This window comes from Artemia franciscana, chromosome 12, assembly GCF_032884065.1.
Source record: "Artemia franciscana chromosome 12, ASM3288406v1, whole genome shotgun sequence".
Taxonomy (NCBI): Eukaryota; Metazoa; Arthropoda; class Branchiopoda; order Anostraca; family Artemiidae; genus Artemia; species Artemia franciscana.
The window spans coordinates 28,934,941-28,945,746 of NC_088874.1; the positions used below are offsets into that span (position 1 = coordinate 28,934,941).

Genomic DNA, 10,806 nt, shown 5'->3' on the forward strand with positions numbered 1-10,806 from the left:
TAATATAGTTTCTATTTCAATTCCCACCGATAATTCTTCTATCTAATTTTTATGTTCATCATTTTTTGGGTAAAAAACTAAAATATTTATCAAAAGATATATACGCGTATATTGATTTTATATCAAAACTAAATAGTCTAGATTCATTTGAGATTTCAATATTTATGAGTTTGTCTTTTAAGAATCCTAAGTTTTATAAGGTTTCAGTGTCATTGCTACCCACTTTTCGATTTTTTTTTCCGTTTGTGAATTAGTTGTTGGTGCTATAGGTCTTGGAGGAAAACCTGTCCCATGTATTTTTGGCAAAACAAATATTCTTAGACAGACTGATCCCCTCGGAAAGAACTTGCAATACATCTGTGGTGTGATACTTCAATTAGTTTTAAGACCTTCTAAGTTCTTTCTTAATTTTGCAACCTACGATTCAGTTGGGTCCGATTTAAGTTTTTGATATGTTGAAATATCCTTTAGAATTATTTCTAGTTTACTATCATAACCATCTTTTTCTATGATTACTACCGTATTGCATAATTGTCCCATTATTAATTTCCTATGAAAATCAATGATTGATTCTTATAAAGAGTAGAACAGAACAACAGAAATAAATGTAGAAAGAAAACTGCTTTTAGTGAAGTACCAGTTATTTATGAAAAATACACATTATAATATCGAACATAAAGGGAAGAAGTCATATGTAGTTACCAGTGAGTCCTTGGTCATTAATCTTAGAAGAAGGCATAAATATTCAAAGATAGTTAATATTTAGTGAAATACATGTTATTTTTGAAACGTATAGCGTCTATCGAACAATCAGTTGTACGAAAAACGTGGTCCAATCCCACTTTCTAGGCATATAATAAAAGCAACGCTAAAATGGGTAGGCCACGTTTTGGGGGTTTAGGATGACAATATTGTCATTGATGTTGCTTATTGGCCATCCATAGGAGGTCATCACCACCTGGGATGGGAAAAGATACTAAGAAAGGATTAAAAAAAATTGGAATTTATGGGAGGGGCAAAGAGTAAAGCTTTGAGCAGATCGGGGAGGAAAAGGATTGGCGCACCTGAATTGACCTCAACTGACTCGATGCTGCAGTGAATTGACAGTAGTAGCAGTAATAGTATACATTCCATCCATAAAAAAGAAGAAAATTACTAACTAGATGATCTTTGGTCACCAATCTGTAAATAATGAACTTATTTGCATAAAAAGAAAGAAATTTAGAAAAAGGAAAGAAATTTCCTAAAAAAAATAAGTACAAAAAAGTATTTTAAAATATACCTTAGCTTTCAAAGGAGTTCATATTATCCAAACAAACGCTTAGTCCCAACAAAACACTAGACTTAAAGCATTAGTCTTCTTAGAAATCGTGCAGGTATTCTAGCGCGTGTCTTTGGTTTCCCGGATATTTCCGATTTAGAAACTGTTTCTCGATACAGAAATCACAGTGACATCAATGAGGGAAGGATCTTTGGTGCGCATAATTATTGTTCATGTCTTCTGTCGTACAACAAAACACTGCAAAAACACGTGTCACTTTCTGAAATACTCAAGTTAATATATTTGCCACTGTGTCCACAAATCCACGTTTTTTTTTCCTGACGCATATACATCACGGGCCGTGAATGTAGCAAAAAGGCGGAACTGTTCATATCAAACTGGTTTATTGTTTTCATTGAAATGCACAATAGAACAAGAGGCAAGATAATGAACAGGAAGCTTTTTTTTACATGAGGTTTCAATGACTCATTTCAAATATTTCCATGCAGCAATTAAGTCGCCGGGAAACATTAGGTTACAGCGAAAAACGGACGAATCTGTCACAAAAGGCAGAAAAGGTCGTTTTTTGAGAAAACATAGTTGCATGAAAAAGGTATGAGGTTGTTCGAACATGTAAGTTTATTCTAATACTAAAATTGCGCAATAACCCAAACTAGAAGAAGAAGAAGAATTGTTGTTTTACGCCAAAAAATTTCATTTTACGCCATTTTACGCGAAAGAGTCTCTGCAACAATCCAAACTAGAAGAAGAAGAAGAAATTGTTGTGTTTACGCCAAAAAGTTTTATTTTACGCGAAAGAATCTCTGCAACAATTCAAACTACAAGAAGAAGAAGAAATCGCTGTTTTTACGCCAAAAAATTTCATAAATCTTAACCTTTTCTATGACACATGTAAGTTTATTTTTCTATGACACAGTTCGAACATGTAAGTTTATTCTAAAACTAAAATATAGTAATAAAATGATTATATAATTTTATAAAACTGTATAATAGAATAATAATAATAAAAGATCGTTTTGGCTTTAAAACATATGTTTTGAAAATTTAGTGATGACTTTAACAACAATTATGGATAGTTTCACCATTAAAAAATGAAGAGTTTTCGCCCCTGTCCAGGTGAAGGGAAATCAGAGTTTAATTCCACTCTCCCCCTTCCCCTCCAGACCGAATCTTCCTGAAGTTTCAAGGAGATTTAGAAAATTTGGGCATAAGATATGTAGTTTTTGAATCATTAGACATGCCTCTCTCCGTTCACAATAACCCAACAGCCCTCCTCCATTACAGCTGATGAGCAATTATACATCACTATACATAATTTTACCCAGTGGCGTAATTTTGTCAAAACCCTGGAGGGGGAGGCAAAGTTGGAGTCAATTTTCCCAAATGAAGTGAAAATGATAATAAAAACTAAAAATAAGCCATTTGATACCAAACAGGTACTATTTAGTACTATAAATGCACTATAAAGGTAATTTATAGTACAACAAAGGTAAATGTGTACTAAAAAACTAATCTATTTCTGTTAATGCTTGAATTATGCAGGATTATCTTAGTTTAGACAAGATTCTGGAATAAACTAAATGTCAGCTGGAGGGGGAGGGGGGCAAACTGATATCTGGGAGGGGCTTATATTTTAAGACATGTTGGGTGGAATCTTACTTTACTATTTCCAACCCTTACTCCTAGGGGATGAGATATGTCTTTTATTGCAAATGTTGATTCATTGTATCGAGTTGTTCTAAAGCTAGAATAATGAAGACTTCTATTTTTCTTCCTAGACTCATTAGACATATGCTTTTCTAGCAGGGGAGTAATTTGCTATGAGGAGGCTGCCCCCAGCTGAAATTTCGCGTCTTCAAAAATCTTGTCAAAACTAGGACAGGCCTACATAATTCAGGCATCCACAGAAATAAATCAGTTTTCTTTAGCATACCTTTGCCTTTATGGTATTATCTGACTCTTTTGTCATTCTTTTCTATCATTTTTACTTGACTTGGAAAAATCTGTTCTAACTTTGCCCCCACCCCCCATGGGTGTCGGCAGGGAAGGGGAGCAGGAGGGATCACGCCCCCCTGGAAATTTGCGACTATAAAGTAATTATAAGAAAACCAAAGGAACGAGAGCAGAACAGGGAAAAACCATAGAAAAAACGTGTGGCCCTATTGTTGGCTGCCTGCCAATAGATTTTGACAATTGATAAGGCAAATAAAAGTTCTAATTTGTGACTGAGGGACCCCTTTCGAGTTTTCCACAAACATTTTTCTATATGATTTGGTTGGAGCAACAAAAACAATTCAAATTCTTCATAGTAATGAATGGTAAGTAAATAACGATCCTTGTCAAGAGCCTAACTATTAATAATATTCAATCAAATAATCAGCTTTTTATGGTGATACTAAATATATATTTGTTTATTAGTAATTAGTGCAGTTATTGGTACACATGAAAGTTCATATAATTACAGAAAACACAAGGAAAACAACTTAATAAGTGGCAATTTCGGCATTAATATACCGTTAACTTATGCTTGCATTGCAAGAGTACCCGTAATATGATATATGTAGCCACTATAATCAGAAATGTTTTTCCTGAACGGAATGCTGGGAATTTCTGTATTTTCCCCCTGAACAGACACGTTTTTTGCGTTTTATTATCATTTATATTTTTTCCAGGAGTGATTGTATTTATCTAGCTGTCACTTTGAAAAAGATTTAGTTTTTTACAGTTATAAAGTGTAAGGGTGTGAAATATATTGGTTTTTGGTATTGAAAGTTTAAATTAAAAATTTTAACTTAACAATTTTTATCTGATTTTCTTAATCTTAGCTTTGATGTTTTACTTCGAACAAACTACTTTGATAATGCGTTACTTTTTCCAAACACTGAGCCAAAAGGCAATAAATATTTTGGTGTTTGATAACCAAGTTCAAAACTGTTGATATTGTTTAAAAATATCCGTCCAACGCTTCGGCATTGCTCAACAGAACTGAATACTGGGAGTATATATCCTAGTTTTTGTAAGTAGGCTTTTATTGCGTGTATTTTTTGTAGTTACTTAATTTTTTCATTTTTATATATTTTTACTTCAATTGACATACATTTTCCATTGCTCTAAGCTTAATGACATAAAGAAAAAAAAACGAATTTTTTCAACTGAAAATAAAGAGTAACATTAAAACTTAAAACAAACAGAAATTGTTGCATATATGAGGGGTAACATATATCTATATGTTAACATATATAGTAACATATATTTATTGCATATACATGCATATATGCCCCCTCCTCAACACTTCGCTCTTCATGCTAGAGTTTTTCAGCACTAAAAAAAGTTACTTATTGTTCTAACTAGATGACCCTTGTGTTTCAGGAGTCGTTTTTAAAGAATTCGGACAAAATTTAAATTTTAATGTAAAGAACGAGATGTTGAGGAGGGGGCACCCCCTCATATACGTAATAATTTCTGCTCATTTTAAGTTTTAATGTTGCTCCTTACTTTCAGTTGAAAAAACCAGTTTTTTTGTTAATTTCTGATCGTTTTATAAATAGCGCCAGAATACCTGGCTCCACCTTCACGGGAAAACCCCCTCCCCATAGAAATAATCTCAAGACAATTCGATAATGGCGAAAATTTACCCCGGACAATTATCCTTAACATTTCTACGCGTAAAATTTAATCGTAAAGGGAAAGAAAGACACATAAAGAAATTTTGTAAACGAATACTGGCAAATTCACCCAGTGTAAAATTCCCACTGAAAAGTTCATCCCCTGGAAATTTCACTCTCCATGGGAAATTCTTCCAGCAGAAAATTCGTCCTCCCCTCCCACCCGAAAAATATATGCATACTTCCCAATTAAAAATAAAACAATGGACAAATTTTATAACTCAAAAACGCTTTTCCAGGGCCTGAGGGGGTCACCTTATGTACAAAAACATAGTAACTGTGCCTTTCAACTATGCCGAAAAAAAGTTATCTCAAAATTTTTATCGAACGATTTGGGAAAAAAGTGGCATGGGAGGGGACCTAATTGACCTCCAATTTTTTGGTCACTTAAAATGGGCACTAGAACTAGAATGTAACATCTCCCGACGTTATAGGCACAATGGTTCGATTCGATCCCCCCTGGAAAATAACAAAACAAATAAAGACGCATTCGTGATCTTTCTTCTGGCAAAATTACAAAATTTCATATTTTTGAAGATATGAGCTTGAAACCTCTACAGTAAGGTTCTTTGGTGCGCTGAATAGGTGAATAATGTGTTTTTCATTAAAACTCTATGACTTCTAGGGGGTCTTTCCCTCTTTTATCAAAAATGGGACAATTTTTCTCAGACTCGTAGCTTTCGATGGGTAAAACTAAACTTAATGGAACTTATATATTTGGAATCATCATAATAAGCCAATTCTTTTGATATAGCTATTGGTAACAAAATTTCGCTTTCTCGAATTTCGGTTACTAGTGAGCCAGGTCGCTCCTTACTTACAGTTTGTTACCACGAACTGTTAGACTATCCATCAAAATCCAAATAGAGATAATTGATAGTTTTTTCTGCGCTAACAAAAGTATTGTATTCATAAAACTTTATAGTTTCATGAAATATAAATTAACAAATAGAAAACGTATTTCAACCAAAATAAGGAGTATGTTTAAAAACTTAAAATAAATATAAAATACCTGTATATAAGGAGGACTACCCCTTCTCTTCATTTACAATTTCAATTTTGGATAAAATTTGAGTATACCCAAAGAATTGGCGATGAATAGTAACTTTGGTGAAAAGTCCTAGTTAATATTACTACTAAAAAATTTCGGTTGGATGAAAAGGAGTATTATTGTTTGTGTGGAAATTCTGTGAGATTTTTGATCTTCTACATAACTGAAGTCACCACAACCTCTACAATAGAATTTTATTATCGATAAATACATTAGACACATTCTTTTAAATACATTGAAGTACTTCATATAAATAGAAAAAGGAAAATATTACCATTCAAAATTACATAAACCTAAGTTCCTAGCAGTATCTGCCACCCCAAAGGAATTTTTCGGTGGGGCTGATGATGACTTACCTTGCCTTTTCTACCTATTTGCTTTTAAATATGGGAATATAATATTTTAGCTGTATAGAGAAATATATTAATTAATTCCTACTCCCCCTATCTCTTTCAACATTTATATGGAGCCTCAGGAAAAGTCAGCAGTTTGTCTATTAAAATGTACTTTTGTAGGAATCTACTCTACCCACATCTAAACAATGACTCACCCCCGTCATTATAGCTGATACGCAATTATAGATCATCAAACGTAGCCTAATTTTATTACAAATAAAGGGAAACAACTTTATTAAATCTAGTACCGCCACTATTCGGCATTACTTCTTTGGCAACTGGGAAGTCAAAAATATAGTTATTGATACTTTTAAATCAATTAGCTTCTCATAATTTTAAATTGATTGCAAATTCATACTCTTCGGGGTAAAATCGTAGTTTGGTGCCATAAACTGGCACCCAACTACCACTGCTATTTTAGCGTCTGTCCCCCCCCCCCCCTGGAAAATTTTTCTGCCGGTGCCATTGCCCTCCCCCAGGATTTTGACAAAATTATGCCAACACTTTCTATTAACATTAAAAATTCAATATTTCCCCTTAAATGACGAAAGTAGATCTGCAATAAAAACGTTTTATTTTAGGATTCTGATGCTCTTGTTTATCTGTGTTATTTTGGGTGCCTTCTTACGCTTGAGCTCTTGCGCTTATGATGCTAGTTTTTCAAATTCTAGAAAAAAAACTAAAGCTATGTTTAAATTAATGACACAGCTTCATAGTATGTATAAAATGATATTTTACGTTTTTTTTTTAATGTGGGTGCCACCCTTCCCCATATTCTTTATTCCTCCAATTTTTCGTAATGCAGGAGATTGTGAATTTCCCTTCAATTCATAACTTCATATTCTCATTGACATTAAAACTTAAAACGAACAGAAATTATTCTGCACATTTAAGGGGCTTGTCCCCTCCTCAACACACCGCTCTTTACGCTAAAGTTTGACTCGTTGTCATAGTTCTACTTTTTAAAATAATAAAAAACTTAAGTGTAAACAGGGGGACGTTGAGGAGGGGACAGCCCCTTTCATGTATGGAATAGCTTCTGTTCGTTTTAAGTTTTAATGTCGCTCCTAATTTTCAATTGAAAAAACTTGTTTTTTTTTATTTAATTTCTAAAAGTTTTTGAATTAATGTGATTTGATTTTGGCTCACTGCACATGAATAATTAAAAAAAATTAGTATATTGTTTTTTTTTTTTTTTTTTTTGCCAAATGACTTTCTCATAGTTTTCATCAGACGACTTTGATGAAAAAAGGGCGGGAGAGGAGGCCTAGTTGCCCTCCAATTTTTGGTTACTTGAAAATGTAACTAAAATCTTCATTTTTTTTACGAACGTTTTATTAGTGATAAATACACGTATCTTACTAATAAACTTACCTAACGAACTTCTATATTTTTATTACGTTTATGAGGGGGTTCACCCTCTCGTCAATACCTCATTCTTTACGCTAAAGGTTGAATTTTGTCCCAATTCTTTAGAAATGACTCCTGAATTACAAAGGCAATAGAATAAATAATTGAAATTACTTAAAATACTTTAGTGCAAAGAGCGAAGTATTGAGGAGGAGACAAACGCATTTATATACGTAATAAATTCTCTTCGTTTTAAGTTTTAAAGCTGTTCCTTACTTACAGCTGAAAAAACTTTTTTTTATTTATTTTCTCATTGTTTTTTTTTAATAATGCTAGAAAGTCCTGGGCCTCCTTTATGGAAATTCTCTTCCCTCATGACAAATTCCTCCATCAAAAGATCTTGCCAAGTAGTCCCCTCCCCATGACCCACCTACCCCCCTCCCCAACGCAAAAAAGTCCCCCTGAAATGTATGTACACTTCCCAATAACCATTACTTATATCGAAACAATGGTCTAAGTTTGTTGCCCCACCCCCGGGGACATTGGGGGATTAAGTCGTCCTCGAAGAAACAGTTATTAGGTTTTTCGACTATGCTGAACAAATTGGCTGTAATTTTGATCCGGTGACTTTGGGAAAAAAAGAGTATGGGAGGGGGGCTAGGTGCACTCAAAAATTTTTTGGTCACTAAAAAACATGGTACTAGAACTTTTAATTTCCGTTAGAATGAGCCCTCTCGCGATATTCTAGGACCAATGGGTCGATACAATCACTGCTGAAAAAAGAAAGAAAAAAATATCCGTGATCTGTCTTCTGGCAAAAAATACAAAATTCCATATTTTTGTTGATAGGAGCTTGATACACTAAATCTGACATCGTGATTTTCGTTGAGATTCTATGACATTCAGGGGAGGGGTTTCACCTATTTTCTAAAATACGGCAAATTTTCTCAGGCTCGCAACTTTTTATGCCTAAAACTAAACTTGATGCAACTTATATACTTAAAATCAGCATATAAATACAATTGTTCTAATGTAACTATTGATATCAAAATTCCATTTTTTAGATTTTCGGTTACTATTGAGCGGGGTCACTCCTTGCTACAGTTCGTTACCACGAATTGTTCGATAGTGACACTGAATCATTCTTGAGATCTAACCTAAGATTAAAATAGATGATTTTTGCAGTAAACATTAGTTCTACCCGTGAACTTTTCTTTTTTTCAAAATAAAATAATCGTTTGAAATCTTTTCGTTTTCATCAATTCTATCTAATATATTCTAATTATTCATTTTTATCGGTCTATTCTTTAGCTTACGTTATCTTGTTGGTGACTTTTTGTAACTTTATTCTTTTATACTCCTCAATTATGAAAAAAAAGAATAAATTAAAAGTAAGGGGAAAAAGAGGGGTACAACGGCATCAAGAAAAAAGTCGCCGAACTATCCATAAAAAAGAAAATAATGATGGGACAGCTGACCACTTGAAGAGGCTAATTTGACTATTCTGAGATGCCTCGCACTAACTGGGTACGATGAGGACACTGGTACGATCATAAAAGCTACACGGGCCTACTCTAACTTCCATTTGTGTATTAAGACGAAAAAGGTAGCCCTGCCCCATTCCTGAGAGACGGCTTGCTCTATGACATGATTAAATAAAAAAAACAAGTTTTTTCAACTGAAAGTAAGGAGTGACATCAAAACTCAAAACGCACAGAAATTACTTCGTATATGAAAGAGGCTGCTTCCTCATCAACGCCTCGCTCTTTACGCTAAAGTTTGACTCTTTCTCTCAATTCTTCTTTCTAAAACAGTAAAAAACTTTAGCGTAAAGAGCGGGGCGTTGATGAGGAAGCAGCCTCTTTCATATACGAAGTAATTTCTGTGCGTTTTAAGTTTTGATGTCACTCCTTACTTTCAGTTGAAAAAACTTGTTTTTTTATTTAATTTCTGAACGTTTTTGAATCAATGCATGTTTTGATTTTGGCTCTCCGCAGAGGAATAATCAAAACGAAATTTGCATATTTTTTTTTTTGGCTCAATGGCTTTCTCATAATTTTGATCGAATGATTTTGAGAAAAAAAGAGCGGGGGACGAAGCCTAGTTGCCCCCCGATTTTTTGGTTAATTAAAAAGGCAACTAGAACTTTTAATTTTTTACGAATCTTTTTATTGGTAAAAGATTTACGTAACTTATAAATTAGCTTACGTAAAGAACTTTTGTATTCACATGTTTTTATTACATATATGAGGGGATTCGCCCCATCGTCAGTACCTCGCTCTTTACACTAAAGCTTAAATTTTATCCCAATTCATTAAGAATGACCCCCTGAATCACAAAAGCCGTAGAATAAGTAGTTGAAATTACCGAAAATACTTTAGCGTAAAGAGCGAGGTATTAGAAGGAGGTGAGCCCCTCATATGGGTAATAATTTCTGTTTGTTTTAAGTTTTATTGCTGTTCCTTACTTCCAGCTGAAAAAGCTTTTTCACTTTTATTTTTTAATTGTTTTTTTTAAATAATGCTAGTAAATCCTGCTCTCCCTTCATGGAAATTTTCTTCTCCCATTACAAATTCTCGAAGGAAAGTTCCCCCAGCATATCCCCCTCTTCTCAACCCCTCCCCCAAACCAAAAAAATCCTCCTGAAAACGCCTGTATACTTCCCAATAACCATTACTATATGTAAGCACAGGTCAAAGTTTGTAACTTGTTGCCCCTCCCACGGGGACTGTGGGGGAGTAAGTCGTCCCCAAAGACATAGTTATAAGGTTTTTCGACTACGCTGAATAAAATGGCTATCTCAGAATTTTGATCCGTTGACTTTGGGAAAATAATTAGCGTGGGAGGGGGCCTAGGTGCCCTCCAATTTTTTTGGTCACTTAAAAAGGGCACTAGAACTTTTAATTTCCGTTAGAATGAGCCCTCTTGCAATATTCTAGGACAACTGGGTCGATACGATCACCCCTGGGGAAAAAAAAACAAAAAAACAAAAAAACAAATAAACCCGTGATCTGCCTTCTGGCAAAAAACGCAAAATTCCACATTTTTGTAGATAGGAGCTCG

The 10,806-nt window shown here is 34.0% G+C and overlaps 1 protein-coding gene across 3 annotated transcripts in view; it reads right to left on the reverse strand.

The window, feature by feature from the left end:
• LOC136033960 (uncharacterized) overlaps positions 1-1,431 on the reverse strand; it is a 167,792-nt gene extending 166,361 nt beyond the window's left edge. The window contains exon 1 of one of the 3 annotated variants that reach the window (XR_010619067.1): positions 1,283-1,431. The gene's annotated coding sequence lies outside the window, so the exon portion shown is untranslated. The remainder of the gene's footprint in view (positions 1-1,282) is intronic. The other 2 variants (XM_065714986.1, XM_065714985.1) reach the window with 2 other exon arrangements.
• Positions 1,432-10,806: the final 9,375 nt, after the last annotated feature.